The following is a 24,696-nucleotide window of genomic DNA, read 5'->3' on the forward strand; positions in this document are numbered from 1 at the left end:
AAAGGGTAGGGGCATCTGGGTGGCTCAATCAGTTAAGCGTCCAACTCTTGGTTTCAACTCAGGTCATGATCTCACGGTTTCATGAGTTCGAGCCTCGCATCAGGCTCTGTGCTGACAGCATGGAGCCTGCTTGGGATTCTCTCTCTCCCTGTCTCTCTGCCCCTCCCCTGCTCACACTGTCTTTTGCTCAAAATTAAATAAACTTTAAAAAAAAAAGAAGAAGAAAAGGGTAAAAAGCTTAGGGTTAAAGAGGAGGTACATGTTCATGAGTGTGTGTGTGGTATGTGTGTGTGTGCATGTACTCTACAGAAACAAAGAAAAGGACAGAAAAAATGTCTTGCTTTCAGACAAGGTACAGTGAGCCTGACTTCAGGGAACATGCAATAGTCAATAAATAATTGTTGAATGGGTGAATTCCCACCTATTTAAAATACCCCCACAGAGAATCTGTCCAAGCACCTGTTGATGATTCTTTGATTTTCCTAAAACTTAGCATGTGATTTATCTCCTCCACAGCAATGAAATGGCATGCTGATTTTATCTTCTCTGCACAGAAAATGTGGCAACCAAAACAGAAAGCTTATGCTTGAAGGAAAATAAAGGGTTGCTGATTCCAATTACTCTCATTCTCCAATAGGAAGGTGGGTTTCCGAGATGCTCAGAGCCTGTTTAAGGTCACAGAGCTGGCCAGTATCAGATCCTGGACTGAACTCAAAGCTTCTGGTTCTGTGCCCAGGACTCTCTCCTTCACTAGCTGACAACTCTACACTGTATTGCTTGTTTCACTGAACAACAAAGCAAATCAGGTGGCCAGTACTTGTTGGCATATTATCTGATCGATCCTGCAGAACTCGGATTCCAGTTTACACTGGACTTTCTACTGAAAGTCAAGGTTGGCTTAACAGTGGTTCATTCCATTTATTCAGTAAATATTAAGCACTTACTGTATGACAGGTACTGCGTTAGGCATGATTGTTCCAACAATGAAAACAACAGTCATGGTCTTGTCTTCACTGAGCTTACATTTTGGTAGGAGTGGGAGGAAACAAAAACAAATAAAATTGCTAAATATTGTGATACAAAGCAAACAAAGGAAATGATACAAAGGAAACAAACAAGGTGTCTGTGGTAGAGAAAAGGGAACCTACTTTAAATAGAGTGGCCAGAAGAGATTGCTAAGAAGCGTGTCATTTAGGCGGAGTCTGAAATAGGTGAAGGAGTCAGGCATTGGAAGAGCTTCTAGGCAGAGGGACCAGCAAATGAGAATTTCTTGAGGAAACGAGGAGCTTGGCATGCCTGAGAAACTGAGAGAAGACCCACGGGTCTGGATCGCTGTGAGGAAAGAAGAGAGTGAACTGAGATGAAGTCAGAGTGGAAGGCCGGCCCAGGCCACCCTGGATATAGAGGTTCTGTTTTGGAGCTTGGATTTTATATCAAGTACAGAGAAAACCATTGAAGGATTTCAAGTATGGAGTAACATGATTTTATTTACATATTAATAAATCTCTCTATGTTAGACACCATTCTACTCACTTCAAGAGGAAAAAAATTCACTTAGTTTATCATAACTCTATAAGATAGGTGCTATTACTACTTCTAACTGAAGTGACTGCAACACAGAAAACTGAAATAAATTGCCTGAATTCACATGGTGCGTAAAGCAGCAGAGTCAGGAGTATTCATTCTTAACCACTACATGTTTGCTTTTCAGTTAAGTAAGAATTTGGTGGGGTGGGAAAGGGGATAAGAGAGGAGACAAAGGTGTCAGCTAGAGACCTATCAAAGGGGCCAAGGAGAGAGAATAGTGGCATAAGTTAGGATGGTGGCAATGAAGATGGATAGGAGCTGGTGGATTTGAGATACATGAAGACAGTAGAATTGACAGGATTTGATGATGCAGTGGCTATAGAAGAAGAGGAAAAGAGAAGAATCAAAGATGGCTCTTAGATTTCAGGCATATGCAATAAACCAGGCATTTGGTGGTGCCATTTATTGAGATAAGAAAAACTGGTAGGGAAGTGAAACAAGTTTTAGAGAGAAAAGGCAAGGGTTTTGATTTAGTATCTTAAGTTGAACATGTCAACTAGACATTTGAATGAGTCTAGAGCTCAGGGGACTGAATGTAAAAATTTACATGGCATCTGCACAAAAGCCATAAGAGTGGACAAGGCATCCTGGAGGGAGGGAGAGTATCGAGAAAGAAAGAAGGTCTGAGACTGATCTCTGACATGAGGTTGATTGGAGATGGATCCATTGGAAGAATCTGAGGTGCTCTGGATGGTAAATTGGGAGAGCCATAGGTATGGTAACGGAAAATCTGAGGCAAGAGAGGGTTTTATAAAAAGGGGACTTGTCAATGTGTCAGATGCTACTGAGAAGCAAACAGCAAGGGTGAGTCAGATCACCTATACCACTTGATTCTGGGGACTTGGGGAAGCTCTCCTCCCTTGAAGACCTTCCCACCCAGTTCCAAGAGGTATGAACGTCTACATCTGAGTCTTCATTCCTTTTTTTCCATCTTATTACATTCCAAGTTCCATGAGTGAAAAATCAAACTGAGTCATTTGTACCCCCTAAAGGGAATAGGTTTGGGGTCATTTCTGGATACTGGAGATTTGATATAAAAGATGAGAGAAAGAGATGAGTACAGGGTAGTGTGGGAAGAGAGGGTACTGTTAAAGTGGGGGAGAGAGAAAAGCAGAAATGATGGAAGACATCAAATAGCAACTTTAGCTACTTCACACTTACGCCTGGGGCCTGCTCACTGCACTGAGTCACTTCTATTTCAAAATGGTATTCTGGCTGACATTTGATTTGATAAATGAATATAAAATCTCCCTTACATCCCTTCAGGGTATAAGCAAATGCTCTCTTTATATATAATATACCATTGATAATGAAGAACTTGATGTACTCTCTTCACAGTCTTTATAACAACATCTTCCCTGAGGATGTATTAGGGACATAATTAAGGGAAAACCTCTTAACAAAGAAACACCACATGATGTGACTATTTGACTAATGGAGATGTGGAGAATGAGAAAGACACACCAGGGGCCTTGCATCTTCAGACCAATCCACGCCCAGACTAGACTGGCCCACAACCCTCAGGGGTGTGCATTTGCCAGACAAAGAGCTCCCTTCTTTTTTTCTTTTTAATTTTTTTAAGGTTTATTTATTTTTGAGAGAAAGAGAGCATGGGAGGGGGAGGGGCAGAGAAAGAGAGGGAGACACAGAATCCGAAGCAGGCTCCAGGCTCTGAGCTGTCAGCACAAAGCCTGACACAGGGGTCAAACCCACGAACTGTGAGATGATGACCTGAGCTGAAGTTGGATGCTTAACCTACTCAGCCACCTAAGCGCCCCAAGATGGCTCCCTTCTTAGTTGGGGGCTGGATGGATGTGGATTCCAGCTGGCACACTTGAGCCTGAACCTATTAGTTGTCCACTTTATACACTCTTAATTCTTCCTGATCTTCCACAGATCCTGAGGCAGGAGCTAAGCTGGAAAACTGTCTGGCTCATACTTAGTATTAAATGTTTCCAGTTAAATGAGCCCCAACCACCTCATAATGGAGGGAGGTAAAAATGCCATTCATCAAAGTACTTAATTCTTTAAAAACTCTGCTTCCACGTGTGTTTAGAGAAACAAAACAAAGGAAGTCAGCATCCTCTCCATGACTTGTGGTTAGAAAAACAATGATGTTATGTAACACATATTTCTTAACAATAGAAAATTCTACTCAGATAAGTGAATAAATGAATGAACAAACTAGCAAATTAATGAATGAAAGAAAAAGGCACAGGATATATTGATTTTTGAGAGATTATTCCAGGCATACTCCCAATGGCTGTGATTCCTTCCAGACGCAGGACAGGCAGGAGATTGAGACAGAATAAGAATGCAGGAAAAGCAGGTGAAAACAAAGAGACCTTGGCTCCTGTAATGGGGGTGGCTATATTCTGGACATTTGTCTTTGTGGACTGTTTAAGGTAATCACAGCCAACTATTCTCAAATCCCTTATCTGAGGATGAAATTTCCCTGACTGAGCAAAAACGAAGCAGCTGATGGCCTCTCAAAGGAGGTATTTTTGAAAAGCAAGCATTTCCCCTCCTCAGAGCAACACCCTTCAGAGAAGGATAGCATTCCTGGAGTGGCTCCAAACTGTCCAGGGAGACTCTCTGTTCCTGCAGTCTAAATAGCAACAATAATGAGGAGAAAAGTCAACGAGATTCCTTAAAACAAAACAAAACAAAAAAAAAAAAACCACTTCCATTTGGAGCATAAAAAATACAAAGAAGGGTTGACTGAGGCACATGAGAACAAAAGTGGTTTCTGGAGCCATGGAGCCTCAGTAAGTCAATGGCAGAGCCAGAACTGGGATTTGGCTCTAAGGTGACTATGCCAGGCAGAAGTGCCTTCATTTTTCCTTCTTTGTTTTTAATTGAGTGGCATTTCCTTTTGAAGCCATAGATTGCTTCTGGATTGTCCAAACACCCTATTTGTTGATGGGTCTGCCTCATGGAAATAGTACCTTGATAAAATTCCATGAGCAGAAGTAAGAATACACTGTCCTGTCCACAACTTTCTCCTTCTCACCTTCAAGAGAGGGAACCCTCTATTGTCTCTACCATCTCCACCCAGGAAAAAGGGGCACTTTGTCTGAAATTATCATCTGTCCCTAATACCTTAAAACAGAGCAGGCAGAGTAAAGAGCAGAGGCATCAGATAAAACTGGTTTCGCATCCCAACTCCATCAGTCACTAATTGATTGATCTCAGATAAGTTCCTTAACTTCTCAGAACCTCAGTTTCCTAACCCATAAAATGGTTCTACAAATATGTACCACACAGGATTCTTGTGAGGATTAATACAACAACATATAAAAGCTCATACCACACTTTTGGCACTTGGTGATCACTCAGTAAATACTGGTTCCCTCTGTCCCTCCCCTGTGCTCACTCCAACCGGAAATGACCTTACTTTTCCTACACACTCCCAGACTGTTTAGTGTTTACCCACTTATGGAACACCCATCATGTCCTGCCTTATCCTCTCTACCACACTGGAAGCTCCTTGAAGGCATTGAATGTTCAGTGTGTGATTTCATCATTCCCCTACTACCTACCATGCACATTCACAGGAAAAGCACTGGGAACAAAGTTAAATAACATCTCTCTCTTTCATACAGACAGATAGACAGATCTGTAGATCAACTTTCCTCCTGTCGTTCTTATTTGCAAATCTTCACAAAGAGAAAGGATTGGAGAAGTCCACTACTATATGAGATGGAGGGAGGAAGACACTAGCATTTATTGAGTGCCTCATATGTACTAGGTTTTTTACTTGCAGATCTTATTTATTTCTCACACCAAACCTTTTTTAGTCCCAATTTATGGAAAGGAAACCAACTCAGAAATGTAAATAGTTGCCCAAAGTTTCACAGATTATATAATAGCATTCCAATTGCCCTAAATAAAACATCTCTTTGCAAAGTTAAAAGTGACTAAGAAAGAGATACCAGGTTGGATCCAGAGCCCCTGGCAATCATTAGTTTTTGATCAGCTCTCAGTTTCTCTAGACACTCTCCACAAGTGACAATAATAGCTGAGAATCTGCTAACAACTAAGCCAACGTATAAAAACTGTCCATTTTTCTCCTAAAAAAAAAAAAAAAGAATTAAAAACTGGCAAAGCAACTCCTGGCACCCACAAGCCTTCCCCATTTGCTAAGCTCAAAATCCCATGGTTACCTTTTGTCCCCTTCCAATATGCAAGGCCCTGTGCCCAGCCCAGAGATCCTTGTCCAGAGAGATGTTATTTTAAAGGCTGAGCTTTGCAGTCTCAGCAGTCTTGCCCTAGAATTGGGAACAGCCTGTTCAACAGAAGTCCCTAGAGCTTCCCCATCCAAACAAACATGGGACCCGGGATCACCTCCCCCATCTCAGAGGAGCAGGCCCAGAGAACAAGGGAAATGCGGCAGGCCTCCTACTGTCTTTCTTCAACGCAGTATTTCCTCTCCAGTGTTTCTGCATTTCAGATCTCTGATTCACTTAGAGGGAAACCTTATTTGGGCCCCCTTGTCTTTGGCAACTTGTCCTTCCTGCTAGACAGAGGCAAACACAGGTTCAATGTGACATGATGCAGCACTGGCAGCAGTGGGGCCCAGGAAGGGGTGGAGGTGATGGTGTGGGGGTGAGGGGAGGAGTAAAATATCAGGGAGTGAGTGCCTGAGTTCACTGTGAAACACAAATCAAAAATCCACAAACCTAGACATCTGTGGGTGTCTCGGGTTACATAGTCATGCTAGCACGCCCAGTATCTACCTAGTTGCAAACAGCACAAGACGAGTCCCCCTATCTCCCCAGGCCGGTTCCACCCACCCTCAATGCGGCCTGCTTCCCTTCTCCTGCTCCTGGCTCCTGGCGCATCTGGTATCTCTGAATAGCCATGCACTGGTTGGGGGTGGGGGGCAGGCATAACCCCATGCACTTCACCCCCAATTCCCCTTCCCAGGCTGTGTCTCCTACCCACTCTTGGGATCCAGGAGCTTTGTGTTACACCAAACACAACGCCCTATGTTTGACGGCGGAGCCGCTCTATGTTTAGAGCATTTACCTTCCATTCTCTTCTATGACCTGGACTGCGGCCTGGTCCCCCTCCTTCAGCACCCCCCCCCATTGGGCCCCCCAGCTCTTCATACCCCTGCAGTCTTGGCCTGTTTCCTAGGGAGCACCAGACCTCTCTCTCCTCCTTTCCTTTCCCTTTTGGTGACTTTATTCAACACCTGTTGAGGTGTTGAAACCCTGTTTCTATGTCATGCCCTTTTTATGGAGGGCCCTGTTTCATTTTTCCATTTGATTCCACCTGTCAGCCACGTAAAAGTCACCCTACATCCTTATACTTTCACTTTTGCATACATATTTGAATTTCAAACAAATATGTGATTTTACAAACACAGTATTTCACAACCTGTTATTTCCTAGATGAGAGAAATCTGCCCAAAATATCAATGAAGTGTTTAAAGAGATGGGCCATATTTCTACAGATCACCTCTGATTTAACCCCTGGATCAACAGTCAGGTTTTAGAGATAAAAATCTCCCACGAGGAAGTCTACAGCAGAAAGATGATACTAGTTTGGTATACTCGGGGAAGTAAACCAAGTCTCAGGCCAGGGCCGGCTTCCACACTTTGATCTGTATTGTTGAGATGAGTTTCATAATTGTACAATGGAAGCCACACAGGAATTAAGTTTAGAAAGAGTGTAAGTTAATTAACAAATAATAAATCTATAGCAGGGTATTAAAAGAGACCCAGGGGCATCCAGAATCATGAAGTTCAATGGCCAAGGGCAGTTTCTGTGAATTCACGCAAAATATTTCTTGATCCTATTAGAAAAGACCTGTTTTTTTTTTTTTTAAAAAAGGATAAAAGGTTAAAGGTGTAAGTGTGTAAGTGTGGTGTCTCTTGAGAGGGTCCAAGGAGGAGAGAAATCAACTTGTCCCATAGGAGTGACCAGGGCCACTAGGAAATGTTAGGGTTTCTCTCAAGAAACAGCAAAGATGACCCCTTTTCAAAACTTTTTTTCCTCTTTTTGTAAAATATGATTGATGTTTTTGGCTGACGATTAGGTCCAGGAATTAAAACTGTGGCACAAAACTGAAGGAGAGTTTTGGTTGGAGACACAAACTTAACCTTTTGAGGATGAGATACCAAGAGCTTCCTGGGGTATAGCTAATTTTCAGAAGAGACAGGGGCTCTTACAAGCAGCCTTGGCTAGAGTCATCTTGACATTCTGACCCCGTCCTTGGAAAACTCATCCAGAGTTGAAAAAAAAAAAAAGAAGAAAGAAAGGACAGGAGCCCAGTAGCTTCAAGGAACACAAAGCAGTGTGATACCTGTGGGGGAAGGATTCTCCCCAGACTTCCTGAAAGGAACTTCATCACTAGGGAGAGTTGCTTGATTATGGTGGCCATTGGTGGCAGCAAGGTCAGCTTCCCAGGCACAAGCAGTAGCCACATTGCCAATTAAGGCTGTGAGGTAGGCTACAGTCAGAGCTAGTGAGCCTCTAAGTGAAGCAAACTGCATTCACCTCCAAATCACCTGCTTTTGTCCTTCCACAACCTCTGATACCTTTTTTTTAATAGACTAGACATTTTAGGTTTACAGAAAAATTGTCAGAGAGCACACATAGTTCTCATATACTACCTCTATGCCCCCTATCACTCACACACACACACACACACTCACACACACAGCTTCCCCTATTATTAGCCTCTTGCATGAATATGGTAATTTTTTTTACAACTGAACCAATATTGACACATTACTATCAAAGTCCATAATTTATGTTAGGGTTCACTTTTGTTTGTACAGTTTTGTAGTGTTTTGACAAACGCATAATGACATGTGTCCATCATTACTGTACCATGTTGGGTAGTTTCACTGACCTAACATGTCCTACTCCATCCATTCATTCCTCCCTTCCTTCCTATTAACCTCTGGCAAACACTCCTCTTTTTAATGTTTCCATAGTTTTGCCTTTTCCAGCTTGTTATATAGCTGAAATCATAAAGTATGTAGCCTTATTGACTAGTTTCACTCAGCAATATGCCTTTAAGATTCTTCTGTATCTTTTCATGGCTTGACAGCTCATTTCTTTCTAGTGCTGAGTAATATTCTGTTGTCTGGATGGACCACACTTTATTTATCCACTCACCTTCTGAAGGACACGTTGGTTGCTTCCAAGTTTTGGCAATTACAAATAAAGCCGCTATACATATTCATGTGCAAGTTTCTTAATGGACATAATTTTCCACCTTATTTGAGTAAATACCAAGGAGCACAACTGCTGGATCATCTGATAAGAATACGTTTAGTTTGATAAGAAATAGTCCATTTGTCTTCCAAAGTGGCTGTGCAATAAACCTGCAATAAATCAGAGTTCCTGTTGCTCCATATCCTCACCAGCATTTCATGTTATCAGTGTTTCAGATTATGGACATTTTAATAGGTGTGTAGTGGTATCTCGTTATTTTAATTTGTAATTTCTTAATGATATATGCTACAGAGCATCTTTTCATATGCTTATTTGCCATCTGTATATCCTCTGGTGAGGTGTCTATTTATATCTGTTGTTTATTTTTAAACTGGGTTATTTGTTTTCTTACTGTTGAGTTTTAAGAGTTCTTTCTATATTTAGGATTCAAGTTCTTTGTCAGATATATATTTTGCAAATATTTTCTCCCAGTTTGTGGTTTGTCTTCTCAGTTTCTTCACAGTGTCTTTCACAGAACAAGTTGTTGTTGTTGTTGTTGTTATTGTTTTCATTTTAATGAGGTCTTATTATCAATTTTTTTTCTTTCATGGCTTTTGATTTCCATATCTATCTAAATACTCATTGTCAAACTGAGAGTCACCTAGACTTTTTTCCTATATTATTTTCTGGAAGTTTTATAGTTTTGTGTTTTACATTTAGGCATATGACCCATTTTGAGTTAATGTTTTATGAAAAGTATAAGGTTTGTGTCTAGACAAAAATTTTCTTGCATGTAGATGACCAATTATTCCAGCACCATTCGTTGAAAATGCTATCCTTTCTCCATTGAATTGTCTTTGGTCTTCTCCCAAGGTCATTTGGCTATATTTGTGTGGATCTATTCCTAGACTCTCTTTTCTGTTTTAGTGATGTATTTGTTTATTCTTTCCCCAATACCAATTTTGTTTCAATTGCTGTCGCTTTATAGAAAGAAGACTTGAAGTTGCATAGCGTCAGCCCTCCAACTTTGTTCTTCAAGAATGTACTGGTTATTCTTGGTCTTTTGCCTTCCCACATGAACTTTATAACCAGTTTGTCAATGTTCACAAAATAAATTGCTGAGATTTGGGGGTATGAGGAGGTTGTGTTTGAATCCATAGATCAGGCTGGGAACAACTGACATCTTGACAATGGTGAGTCTTCCTATCCATGAATATGGAATATCTCTCTATTTATTTAGATCTTTGATTTCCTTCATCAGAGTTTTGTTAGATTTACACCTAAGTTTCTCATTTTTTAGTGCTAATATATATAGTGCTGTGTTTTAATTTCAAATTCTAATAGTTCAGTTTTACTTTATAAGAAAGAAATTGACTTTTGTATTTGAACCTTTGTATCCTGCAACCTTGCCATAATTACTTGTTAGTTCCAGGAGTTTTTGTTTTTGTTTTGCCAATTCTTTGGGAGTTCTTTCAGATTTCTTGATATGTTTTGCTGTTATTTTTATGTAATATTTATTGAGCATCTTGACAAATATTTACTTTTGTAAGCCTAAAAGTTATTCTTTAAAAGTTTAAGGAAACTTGACCAAAAGCACTGGTACTTGAATGTCAAATGTTACCATATGCATCAAATTACATATTTCAGGGTAGCACGAGTTTTCAATGTTAAATCACACTAAAATTTTAAGTCAAATTAAGCAGACCTGGTATTGACAGTGTAGCTATAACTTTGATGTTAGTAAAAACAAAATTGGTAACTTAGAATTAAATCATGATAAGGTTTTGATACCCTTGTTTTAAGTTATTAATGAAACACTTCAAAACACTGAAGTGTCCAGATTCTCAAATGTTTGTTGCATGAGTTTTGTTTCATTGTGTGTATTGTTTTTCAGTGAATTTCTGGTATATCTCAATCCTCAAACGTGATTATCTTTGTTGTATTGGCATAATCAGTGATTTTTACATTCAACAATAGCATTAGAACAAGCTCTATCAGCAAGAAATATTTTCAGTGAATAAATAAGATTTCAAAAATCATGTAAGAATGGATTTAAGCTTGCTGAATGTAAAGACTGAAACTCAAGTTACTGTAGCTGTAGTGACTGCTTATTGTATGAGCTTAGATGCTAGCATTACATTGTGCTATATGTGTTCTGATTTTATTAAAATGTTGAATTACAAAAAAAAATCATGCCAACTGTAAACAGTTTTATTTTTTCTTTCCTGATCTGTATATATTTTATTTCCTTTTCTTGTCTTATTACATGTCATGTTCATGTCATGTTCACTTCCTTCTGAACATCTTTTTTAATGGCCATATCCTTATTGTTGACTATTAGTTACTAACTATGAACAATTTTACTTAATTCGATATGATTTGATTGAATGGGTTTCGTTTGATTTGATGTGTTTATGAAGCTTCCCTTATACTCTAGTTACCAAGTTTCAGCAATTGTGGTAAACCAGCCTCTCAGGGGTGAGTGATGGACCAGGGAAATGACAAACTGAAATGTTCATATTCCTGTGGGATCTAATTGGCCTAAACAGTGGCTTGGCAGGCACATTTGTAAGAGAGCCTGTTCTATAAGAAACATTTTATATTCTATCTAGATAAATAATTTCTTATCTATTTATTCTAAATGAATACCTATAATATTCACTTCCATTGATTCTGCAGGTGAAAATCCCCAAACACAATGTCTCCACTTTAAAAACAACTGAAAAAATCACTTTCACTTCTATGATAAAATTTACCTTAATTGTATTCATATAAATAAAATGTGACATGTCCACAGACAATCATCGAAAGTCAGTATTTCCATAGTGAGGAAGCGAGTGTTCTTAAGGTCTAGCAAGATGTGGTGGTACAGGCAATTGCTTAATTTGCTTTCATCTATGACTGCCCATCACACACACGTGTGTGTGTGTGTGTGTGTGTGTGTGTGTGTGTAGCCATCTTATAACCTTCGTTGTGAGACTCTTTCTCTACATAGAGCATCTAACTTTCTGCATCCTTCAATACTATACACTAATGCCTACTTTTATACACCAGTAAAATGTAGACTTTCTTTTCCTAAAGTGCAATATTAATGAAGTTACTTTACTCCTAAGGTGATATGCAAGACAGCACTTGTGGTAAGGAACCCAGTTGAAAAAATACATTGGTAAGGAGAGCATAGCTACTCTTGAAAAGAAAGTAAAGGACCATCTCACATAACGTTGTTGCAAATCTCAAAACAAAAGACAGGAGGAAATTACAGGCTGCCATTTTTATTTACAACTTTCCTCCAACCAGAGCCTACACTTACAGTGCTCCATCTGAAACTAATCTATGTGGGAAGGTCTCAGAGGGAAGGCCAGCCAACCGGCACATTGTTGCCGGAGCCGCCGATGCCACAGCCTCTAACAGGTATGGCTTCTGGCCAAGTAACCCATAGCATCTACCATGAAAGAATTATTGTGCAGAAGATGGGCAGCAATGAGGGGGGAAGGGTGGGAGAAGGAAGAAATTATGAAAATACATTTTTACAATCCAAAATGCAATTGAAATTCCAGTCTTAATCAAAAACAGTAACAGCCTCTGCTAAATACCCACAAAAGCCTGCTAAAAATATGTGAAGTTCATCCAGAGTTCAAATCTCAGAATTATTGTTATTTCCCAGCTTAGGCCTATCAAAACCGCCATGAAGCCTTTTGTTGTTTTAGTGAGAAGATTGTCTGTGCAAATGGACTAATGTGTTATATCACAAAAGGAAGCCAGAAGTGAAAGAAACTTGACAAATCTTTCTTGCCATTTCACTGAAGCTTCAGAGCACTGTGTCTGGAGTCAGTGAACATGAATTTGAACTTACTAGCTTCCTGACAACTTCACTGAGCTTCAGTTTCTTAACTTTTAAAATGGATTGTGTTAAGCCACCACACTGCCTGGAATAGAAAAAAGGTAATAATTGCTTTCTTCCCACTGATGTATGGCTGGTTTGCATCCTGTGTAAGCCCTCTCTGTGGTCAGGCTTAACACTTCTTGTATTCGCCCTAAGTGGATGAAAACTTGTGTCCACAAAAACCTGCACACAGATGTTGATAAAGAGCTTTACTTATAATTGCCAAAACTTGGAAGCAAACTAAGATGTCCTTCAGGGGTGAATGGATAAACTGTGGTACATACAAACGATTGACTATTATTCAGCACTAAAAAGAAATGAGCTATCGAGCTATAAAAAGACATGGAGAAATCTTAGATGCACATTGCTAAGTGACAGAAGCCAATCTGAAAAGACTAAATATTGTATGATTCCACCTCTAAGACAATCTGGAAACGGCAAAGCTACGGAAACAATAACAAAATCAGTGGTTGCCAAGGATTTGGGGATGGATTAGAGGGATGAATAGGAAGAGCATAGCAGACAGTGAAAATACTCTGTATAGTACTATAGTAACATATACATGTTATTATATAATTGTGCAAACCCATAGAATGCTCAAAACCAAGAGTGGACCATAACATAAACTATAGACTGCGGATGATCATGATGTGTCAATGTGCGTTCATCAGTTGTAACAAATGTACCACTCTGGTGGGGATGTTAACCATGGAGGAGGCTATGCATGTGTCAGGCTAAGGGTATACAGGAAATCTCTGTTCCCCCTCAATTTTGCTGTGAACAAATGGAAGTACTAGCTTTAATTCTCCCAGACAATATTTATGGCTAAATTTGACTAACCTGAAGCCAGAAGGAATTGGCAAGCCTGAGGCTGGGATGCGTTGCTGAATTATCCCTGACCATTCATGCCATTTCATTTTGGTATAGTAAATGCCTTATGATATTTACTAGATATCTGTCTTTTGAGGTATAATAGGCACCATTTATTTAGTGCTCATGATATGTCTGGCACTGGGCAAAATTATTATTCAGACACTATAAAAATCCCATAAATTACTGCTTTTACAAATCAGAAAATGATGCTCAGACATGTTAAGTAATTTCCCTAAGGTCACACAGCTATTTAAGTGCTGAAGCCAGGGACTACTGGACTCAAAAGGCAGTGTTTTTAACCACTGTCCCACCTATCTATTTTTTTTGAAGTGTCAACTCACAGAAAAAAGAATAACGGTATTCTCAAATTATGTATTAATTTGCATTCAACATGAAACCCATTCTGTTAATTATCTTCTTTGTCAGAAACAATACCTTTATGTGCTGAGGCAGTTTGTGGTCATTGATGTCAAAAGGAATAAATAATGGCAGCTTTGCTCAATGAAATATTATTTTCTGGTCACTGGCATTCAGAAAGAACCCCTAGAGATTAATAGCCAAACAAACATACAGGAGTCATAAGGCTTCAGAAGAATTCGTAGGCAAAGAGATCATGTTTGAAACTTAAGCCACTGACTCCGGGTTGGAAAACATAGAAGACTTTAACTCCACATTAACTCAAACTACAAAAAAAGCACATTACATCAGAATTTCAAATTCAAATTTCAAATTAACATAGCACATATGAATGATAAGTAAATGAGAGTAGCTATAAATAAAGAAAGCCCTCCCACTTGGACTCCACCGTGTAGTACTTGCTTATTATAGCCAGATGTTTCCGATCACCTGCATCTTTAACTTTCAAGAACGATTTATGCCGCATTATAAATACTGGACTGAGATGTTTCCTTACTGAAGTGTGACTGGCTTGGTTACACTTTTGGCACTTGTTTTCCCACTCCTCAGTTATTATTTTGCAGAGATGTTCTGGGAAAGGTGCAGAAAGTCAAGTATAGTCTGTGAGGCTTGCAGTCAACAGTGCCAAACACTGACCATGGACCAATCAAGATAAAGACAGTCAAGAGTCTATTTGATTATGTGACAAGGCCACTGGAAACTTTGACAAGAGAAATGTCACAGATTGGAAAGTGTCGGGAGCGAGGGAGGGCTGAGAAAGTGGATTCAGGGAGTACAGACTACTCATTTCAGAAGCTGGGCTGTCAGGACAAAGATGTGAGCATGTTAAAACCCCATGAAACAGAAGCCAGGAAAGAAGAACAATCAAAGTAAGAGAAAAATAGCTGACAGTTCCTGGTGTCCCAGGGGGCAGGAAGGAATGTCGCCCTTGGGGCTCTGGTGAAAGCACACTGCAGTTAGGGAAGGCTATAGGAAAAACTTGCTACTCCAGGGCAAAGGGAAGGAGCCCCTGAGAATGACAATTAAGGAAGAGGCAGGAGTGCTGGAAAAATGACATCCTTAAGACCCAGGGACATACTACCTGCTGAAACCTGGAGCTTAATCAGCAGAACAGGAAACTCCCCTCATCTCCCACTCAAGTTTGTTACGCTGGGTAACAAGGAACAGCAGAAAACCACTGGGAGAGTTGCAAGAGCGTGGAGACAGGCCCACCGTGAGTGCAGAGGGAGGATCTGAAGCTGAGGTTGCAGCAAACATTGTGAAAACCTACCGACAAAGCAGCCCCACCAGAAACACAGGTATCACTAGAGGAATTTGAAGTCTGTGGTGCAGAGGGTAACTCTAGGCACAGCAAGCCTCAAACCTGGCTTAATTCCTAACTAAATTAATTCACATTCCCATGCCAAAGGCCTAGCAGAAAGGAAAGGTATGCCCACTTCCAGGTATAAAACAATCTGCCTCAGCATCTCCTGTCTTACAGCTTTCAACAGAAAAATTATGAAGCATAGGAAAAAGTACACATTGCCAAGAAACAAAAGCAATGCGGAAACTGAAAACTTAATGGTTAAGATGCTAAAGTCTCTACTAGAAACGATGGGCAACATGCAAAATCAGATGCGTAATCTCATTAGAGAGATGGAAACCATAGGGGGTAAAAAATAGAGATAATTCTTGGGGGGGGTATAAACAAATCTTGGATTGGAAACAATCTTGGGATTGTTTGTGGGAACAGGAATAGAAGGTGAAGGAGAATGAGGGGTTAATAGCTGTGATATTATTTACTGAAGATGAAAACATAGGAAATATAGTTTGGGGAGGAATTTTCCTTATTTCAGATTTGGACAATTTGAATTTTTTAATTTTTTTTTTAACATTTATTTATTTTGAGACAGAGAGAGACAGAGCATGAATGGGGGAGGGGCAGAGAGAGAGGGAGACACAGAACCGGAAGAAGGCTCCAGGCTCTGAGCCATCAGCCCAGAGCCCGTCGCCGGGCTCGAACTCACGGAAGGTGAGATTGTGACCTGAGCTGAAGTCAGATGCTTAACCGACTGAGCCACCCAGGCACCCCTTGGACAATTTGAATTTAAGGATTGGTGGAACATCCAAGAGTGTGTATTCAATATCAATGGTAAATAGAGATTTAAAATTCTGGAGAGACATCTGGGCTAAGATCAGCAGGATATGGATGGTTGCTTGAATCACTGAAATGGACAATACCCCTCAAGGAGATTGTGTGCACTGAGAATGTAAGAGGGCAAAGACTGAAAACACTGCGAGAACCAGTGTTTAAGGGTTGGGCAGACAAAGGAGTCACCAAAGAGACAAAGGAGCAGAAAGAATGGCAACAAAGTATGGAAATGGTGTAAAATGCTTCAGAGAATTTAAGTGAGATAAATGATCACTGCACTTGGCAACAAAGATGTCATTGATAAGCAAGGGAGTCAGGTAACTCGAGGTACAAAAAGTGGGTTGGGTGAACAAAAGAAAGGAGAGAAGCAGGAGAAAATACCTTTTTCAAGAAGCGTGGCTACAAAGGTAAGAAGAGAAATAAAGCAGTAGCTAAATGGAGACACCTTATCACGAGACTTTTTTTGCCATGGAATCAGCTTGAACATATTGAAGTGCTAGTGTGAAGGATCCAGGTTGAAGACACAGGAAGGGGGAATGGGGAACTTACCTGATTACATGGCTTCAGTGAAGAGATCAGTGTCCCAGTGTCAACTGACTCTCTTTCATTCTTCCAGTATTTATCTAGTGTCTATTATGTAGTATGTGATGTGTCATTGAACAAGTCATGGCCCTTGACTTACAGGAATTTATGGCCTACAGAAGCATACAAAACAGTAAGAAAAAAAGATATTGCTAAGCAGCAAGGTAGGAGTTATAGCTTAAACCCAAGGGACTATGAGAACACATAGAGAGGGTACCTAACTCAGTTTTAGGAGGTCAGAGACAATTTCCTAAAGCCAGAAAATGTAGAGAAGGAGGAGTTGCCTGATTTCTAAATGAATGATATAATTTGTGAATTATCCATGTGACTGAGCCATGGTGGGCAAGGCATGTGCTGAGTGGGGAGAAAAAGATGCTGGAGAAGGAACCAGATCATGAAGAGCTTTGTAAGTCATGCTAAGGTCTTTGGAATTCAGGCAGGAAAGTGGATAATCCTCAAAGTGTTTTGCCTGAGAAATGCAATGATCAGGGTTAAGTTTAGAAAGCTCATTGCAGTTGCATGAGTAGAAATGATTGGAAGGGAGCAAGAGTCCCCTTAAGATGGCTTAGAACAAATAGGAAGGTGAAGTGGGAGATGTGAATAAGGCTGACATTGGAAAAATAGACAGATTGCCTAGTCAGTCTGATAGTTGACTCAGACCTTAAGATTATGGATTCATAATAGCATTCATATATGATTGTGTGATTCCTTCCATGAACATTTGTCAGCTTACATACAGGTCTGTAGAAAGCCAACATTTGGATGGCATGGTTGAGTTCATGCCAGGTGAGCACAAAGGAATACAATGGGTCAAGCTGAGATGAGGGTGTTGTCGAGGGGTTTTGAAATGAGGGACCATGTTGTCTAAGCTGGGTCAGAAAGAAATTGAAGGAGGAAGGGCTATTGGGAAAATATGGAGAGTTCCAGGAATGGAGGGAAGTTTTAATAAAATTAAAGAACTTGCATAGACATAGTGTCCAAGGAGAAATCTGGAATGACATAAGATTGTGGTCAAACAGAAGCTTCTTTGAATGTTAAGATTTTATTCCAGGTGAATAAAACAAGTTTCAGGATGTGGCCATTGAGTCAAAGTGTAGTATAGGCTAGGTGAGCAATCACACCAAAGATTGGCTTGAAAATTTTAAAAATATATTTTTAAAATGTGAAATGTTTATTGGAATTGAACACTTGATTTGAGATATTGTCTCTGTACTTCTCATCTCTTTAAAGTGAAAACTATTCTTTGAAAAAATGGCGATGGGGTGCCTGGGTGGTTCAGTCAGTTAAACATCTGACTCTTGATTTTGGCTCAGGTCATGATCTCACAGTTTGTGAGTTTGAGCCCACGTCGGGCTCTGCACTGGCAGTGCAGAGCCTGCTTGGGATTCTCTCTCCTTCTCTTTCTGCCCCTACCCTGCTCGCTCACTCGCTCTCTCTCTCTCTCTCTCAAAAAAAAATAAATAAACATTTTTTTTTTTAAATGAATGAATAGTGATGATGTAAGCAATTTAACAGAGTGGCACAAGGGGTCTCTTCCTGCTTCCCCCAGGAAGCTTTCCATGGAGGAATGTCTGCCTTTGCCTGGAAAGACACTTTAGAATCTCCTGGGTCTCCCGTTTCCAGGTTAAGGATGGAAGTTAAGTAAAAAGCGGAAATAGGACCTTCAGCCCAGAGTTTGCAGATTGCTGCCTGGACAGTACCTGGAGTTCACGTCCCTCTCATCTGGCTCCCCACCAGCATCACTTGATTAACTTCTATTCACTGTTCTGGTCTTTTAAATGCCACACTATTAGGCGTTTATTGACACCCAAACTAATTTAGTTCTTCCTTTTATAAGTGTTCATGGCACTTCCCATTCTTGTTTCTTGTCACCTATCCCAGCTGTTAAAGAAAGAATGTGTAATTATTTGTTTTATGTTTCTCTCCCCTCCTGGACCTAAGTCCCCTGGAGTCAGGGACTGTGACTGTATAGTTTGCAAAGGCATATGTAGTCTCACGATAAATGCCTGGAACCAAAAATGGAATAATTATGCCTCCCCTTATGTCTGTGGGGAGAGTCTAAAGAACTCACTAAAATGTGTATCATTTAGAAGCAAAGCACATTAAAACCGCCTGAATCTGATTCCTGACTGCTGGCTCTGACGTCATCCCCTTGCAGAAGCCTGGACAGCGCTGCTCACAGCCCACCTGATGTAAATGCATCAAGGTGGGGTCTATTTTTAGCTACAGCAAATTACCATTCCTTTATGCTTTCAGGGTTTCATCTTTGCAAATGAGTTCTCTTGTTCTTAACATTTTTCAGAGTAAAGTAAGGCTGATGGCTTTTATGAAGAAAGAAAACAGTCTTTAAGACAAAGCATTTCTCCTTTAATCTCCACCTCACTCAGAGGTTCAAAGAGCCTTTACAGGGATGCTAGATGCTATTCCTCAGAATAGGGATGGTCCTTCAGACTTTTTGTAAAGACACTGCAAACTTGAACTTGCAGAGGAAACTCAGCCCAAAGTAAACAAAACAAAAATTTGATGGTGAGTCTGGGACATGATGTTCCACAGTGATGCAACTGGTTAATAAGAAATTGGCATCATATAAACACATTTTTTAAACTATATTTGTAAGTATGTTTGTGTCATATAAAAATGAGCTGCATGAGTCCACAAAATAAATGCAGTTTATATAAGGTCCTAAAGATTAGGGTGCACTTCCTATCAGTCAGGTCACTTCCTGTATCACAAGTGATATAGACAAGGTCAAAGTCGTCAGCTAAAACATGACATCAGCACATAGAGAATCCTATTTCCTGGTGTAGGGGAGTGGAAAGACAACAGAGGGGCCTGTAGATCAGGTAGACTGATGCAGGGAATAGAGGTGTCACTTTTTACATATATTGAAATATTTGAAGTATAACTTTATATATATATTTATTAATGTTTATTGATTTTTGAGAGAGAAAGTATGAGTGGGGGAGGTGCAGAGAGAGAGGGAGACAGAGAATCCAAAGTGGGCTCTGCACCGACAGCAGAGAGCCTGATGCAGGGCTCAGACTCACGAACCTTGAGATCATGAGCTGAGCCACAGTTCGACTCTTAACTTACTGAGCCACCCAGGTGCCCCCTATAATTTTATATTTTTAAAACTATTGTTTTAGAATACAAACACTAAAAATTAAAACTTGGTATACATTTTTTGATTAACAAGGATATGAAAAAAAAGTTTCAGAATCACTAAGGAGTCCTAACATTTTTATGTTCAGTAGGAAGGCATGGGCCTACAAAGGCATAGACCAGTCATAAAATTGGCCCCAAAGTAGGATAAGTAGAAGGAATAAGATTGGGTCAGTTCAATTTTACCTTCTACCTTTTTCTCCCTATTTTAACTTTTTCTCTGCAATCAGGAACACCATGTACAGTCCTGTTTCCATGCATTTGGCAGGCAGAATAATGATTCCCCAAAGATGCCATGTTCTAATTCCTAGAACATGTAAATATTTTACTTTACAAGACAAAAAGGACTTTGTATTAACATTAAAGTTAAAAAATTTGAGATGAGGTGAGATACCTGGGTGACTCAGTTGGTTAAGCATCTGACTTTGGCTCAGGTCATGATCTCATGGTTTGTGGGTTCAAGCCCTACATCTGGCTCTGTACTGAGAGTTCAGAGCCTGGAGCCTCCTTCGGGTTCTGTGTCTCCCTCTCTCTCTGCCCCTCCCCTGCTCGCTCACGCTCTCTCTCTCTCTCTCTCTCTCTCTCTCAAAAATAAACATTAAAACAAAATTTAAGAATTTGAGATGAGAAGATTATCCTGGATTACCTGGGTGGGCCCAATCTAATGTCATGATTCCTTAAAAAGTGCCAAGAATGCAGAAAGATAGGTCAGAGATAGACGTAAGAAGGGTTAAACCCACCACTGATGGCTCTGAAGATGAAGGAAGGGGACCAGAAGCCAGGGAAAGTGGTAGCCTCTGGAAGCTGAGAACAGGCTTTAGTTTAAAGCCAGCAAGAAAACACAGACCTCAGTCCTACAACTGCAAGGAGCTGTATTCTTCCAACAACACAAATTAGCAGAAATGATTTCTCTCTTATGGTCTCCAGAAAGGAACACAGCCTGCCAACACTTTGGTTGTAACCTGGTGAGACTATACTGAACTTCTGAACTGTAGAACTGTAAAATAATAAACTTGAGTTATTGTAAACCACAAAGCTTCCGGTAACTTTTATGGTAACAATAGAAAACTAATGCAATGTCTTCGCTACCCTTTTTCTGTGTTTGCAATGCCCTTGCCTCACCTACACTCATCTAAATACCACATTGTCAGTGAAGCCATCTTGACCTCATGGATCTCTCCCTGCTCTTTTCTACATGATTGGCACATATATAAAGGAGCCAGTTATTTGCTCATACCTATGTTCTGGCTCCGTAGTGAGATTTTAAGACCCTTAAGAACAAGGATGATGTATCAGTGATTGTGGTCCATTGCAAAAAAGCGCCACAAATCCTTTCCCTGCCAGTATCCACACTCTTGCAATGTGACTTTGAAGATACTCTCACCAAAAGATGGATTATATTCCTCCACCCCTTAAATCTGGGTTGGTCCCGTAACTTGCTTTGTACATAATGTACATAAGCAAATGTAGCTGAAGCAGAAACTTGACTTTGAGATCACCATCATGTGAACAAACCTAGACTAGCCCACTTATCCAACTGTTAGCCCAGCCAATGGCTAGTGAAATGTCACACAGGTGTGTGGACCATGGGCCGCCAGCTGAGGGCAGGCTCAAGAGTGGGTTCAGCTGACCAGAATAAGAACCACTCAGATGACCCCATCCAAATTTCTAACACACAGGTTAGATTTGGGGCTAGTTTGTTAAATAGCAAAAGCTAATTTATATGTAGCTCAATGCTCTGCGTTGAGCTGTTGGTCGATAATTTGGGATGATGCTTTTGATGATGAGGTGATGACAACAATAACAATGATGAAAATAAAAAAGAAAGCTGATTCTCTCCTAGTAAAATGGAGGGTAAATGGCATCATTTCCATATTCTAATACCAGGCAATTCCAGTGCTTATTAGTTGAGGAGTTTCAAAATTTTTGTTCAAGTAAATTGGAAAGCACAGTATCTAAAGGTTTTAGGTTATACACACTAGAGTCTATTATTAGTCTCTAACAAATCCAAAATAGCTCTGTACTCAGCTTTGTATTGGCAATTTTTATTATTTCAATCTCTCTCTCTCATTGTGTCAAAACAGTAAAAGGAGACAGACTGTTACTCTACTGCTCCAGTTCTAAACATACAAGTAGACTTTGGCTAAAGTCCTCTCAGGACTTTGTCACATGAGAAATTCAACCAGGAATTGTCATCAAAGGTAGCTTTTACATGGGAGCCAACAGTAGCTTATGTCCCATCCAAATAATCTTCTCTATCTGCTCAACTCACAAAAAAAGTCTTCAAGTGTTATGCTTATAAATGTTCTTAAGTGAATTAAGTAGTATGTAAAGCCCTGGTATTTAGCCTGAGTGGTTTTAGGTACAATGTATTTCTTTCAGTCTATATTCCATAAATGTGTTTGAGAATGAGGTGGGAACAAAGAGCAGACCCACAGAGACCAGCAGAAATAGGGCAAAGTCACCAAGAATGTGACATAGTCACATTCCAGTGCCCAAGGAGGGGCATCCCTGACCTGCTAATCTTGCTTCTCTTTTGGCTGGTGTGGGTAAAGTTCTTGCCAAATACATTCCTTCTTACTAATCATTTGAAATGTCATTAGCCCAGCGCAATAGAGGTTTTGTCACCTCCAAGCAGAAGAAATATTATATAATCCTAGAAATTCTATTTGAAAGGCATCTCTGAGTTGATCTGATAAAACTTCCCACATATTACAGACATCCTTTCCAGAGTTAGTCGTCCACACCCTACTTGAATTCCTCAAGTGTTAGGAAAATCACAATTTCCTGAGACAGCCCATACTATTTTGAGCACCTATAATTGAGATGGAGTTCTTTTTCATATTAAACTGAAATCTATCTCCCACCCACTGAGCCAAATTTTGCTTCTAGAACTGCACACCATACATGTTTCCTCCCTCCCCTGCAACTGGGTGCTGTGTTTACAAGCCCATGCTCTGGCATCAGCAGACTTAAGGTCAATTGTCAGCTCTTTCCCTTGCCAGCTGGGCAACCGTGAGCAAGTCTACCTCTCAAAAATCAGCATTCTCAACTATAAAACTAGAGTCATAATACCTGCTTTATAGGGTTATTGTGAAAAGGTAACACATCTAAGGTGCATAGTAGTGTCTGACACATAGTATGTTATCAGTAAATGGAAGCTGGCATTATTACTCTGCTTAACGACCTTTCAGATATTTGCAAAGAACCTTATTTTTCCATAAAGTCTCCTCTTCTCCAAACTGAGCATCTCCTTCTTCAATCATACTTCAGAATATGGCAAAAATTCTTCTTTCCTGGATCTAGATACTGTATTTGCTTACAGCTTATGTTTGCATTTAATGCCTAGTTTATTATTTTTTCAAACATTTATGTTTATTTTTGAGCAACAGAAAGAGAGAGAAGGGGAGGGGAAGAGAGAAAGAGAGAGACAGAGGATCCAAAGCAGGCTCTGATCTGTCAGCACAGAGACTGATGGGGGACTTGAACTCACCAACTATGAGATCATGACCTGAGCCAAAGTCAGACACTTAACCGACTGAGCCACCAGGTACCCCTAGTGTCTAATTTAAATGATAAATGGCTAGTTATGGAAAGAGCCCAAATGTCCATCAACTGATGAACACATTAAGAAGATGTTGTATGTATACACACACACATGCACGCGTGCACACACACACACACACACACACACACACACACACACACACACAATGGAATACTACTCAGCAATGAAAAAGAAATGAACTGCTATTTGCAACAACATGGATGGAACTGGAGGGTATTGTGCCAAGTAAAATAAATCAATCAGAGAAAGACAGCTATCATATGATTTTACTCATATGTGGAATTTGAGAAACTCAACACATGAACATAGAGAAGGAAAAATAAGATAAAAAACGTAAGAGATTCTTAAATAGAACAAACTGAGGGTTGCTGGAGAGGGGGTGGAGGGTGAGTTAAATGGGTTATGGGCATTAAGGAGGGCACTTTTCAGGATGAGCACTGGGTGTCATATGTAAGATGAATCACTGTAAGAGATGAAACACCACTCCTGAAGCTAAGACTACACTGTATGTTAACTAGCTTAAATATAAAACAAAAAAACAAACAAACAACAACAAAATCACTCAATACCAGGGAAATACAAATCAAAAGTAAAAGCTATCTCTCCATACCAGTCAGAATGTCTAAAAATGACACAGGTGGGACGCCTGGGTGGCGCAGTCGGTTAAGCGTCCGACTTCAGCCAGGTCACGATCTCGCCGTCTGTGAGTTCGAGCCCCGCGTCAGGCTCTGGGCTGATGGCTCAGAGCCTGGAGCCTGTTTCCGATTCTGTGTCTCCCTCTCTCTCTGCCCCTCCCCCGTTCATGCTCTGTCTCTCTCTGTCCCAAAAATAAATAAAAAATAAATAAATAAATAAATAAATAAATAAATAAATAAATAAAAATGACACAGGAAACCACAGGTGTTGCCAAAAATGTAGAGAAAGGGGAACGTTCTTGCACTATTGGTAAGAATGCAAACAGGTGCAGCCATTCTGGAAAACAGTATGGAGGTTCCTCAAAAAATGAAAAATAGAACTACTCTATGACACAGAATTTGCACTACTAGGTAGTTAGCCAAAGGATACAAAAAGGGACACATGTACCCCAATGTGTATAGCAGCATTATCAACAAGAGCCAAATTATAGAAAGATCTCAAATGTCCATCGACTGATGAATAGATAAAGCAGAGCTGGTGTATATGTATAATTTACTCAGCCATCAAAAAGCATGAAACTTTGTCATTTGCAATGATGTGGATGGAGCTAGAGTGTATTATACTAAGCGAAATAAGCCAGTCAGAGAAAGACAAATATTGATTTCACTCATATGTGGAATTTAA

The sequence above is a fragment of the Lynx rufus genome, unplaced genomic scaffold (genome assembly GCF_022079265.1).
Source record: "Lynx rufus isolate CCGP_SWC_20201006 ecotype Redwood Valley unplaced genomic scaffold, mLynRuf1.p SCAF_2, whole genome shotgun sequence".
Classification (NCBI taxonomy): Eukaryota; Metazoa; Chordata; class Mammalia; order Carnivora; family Felidae; genus Lynx; species Lynx rufus.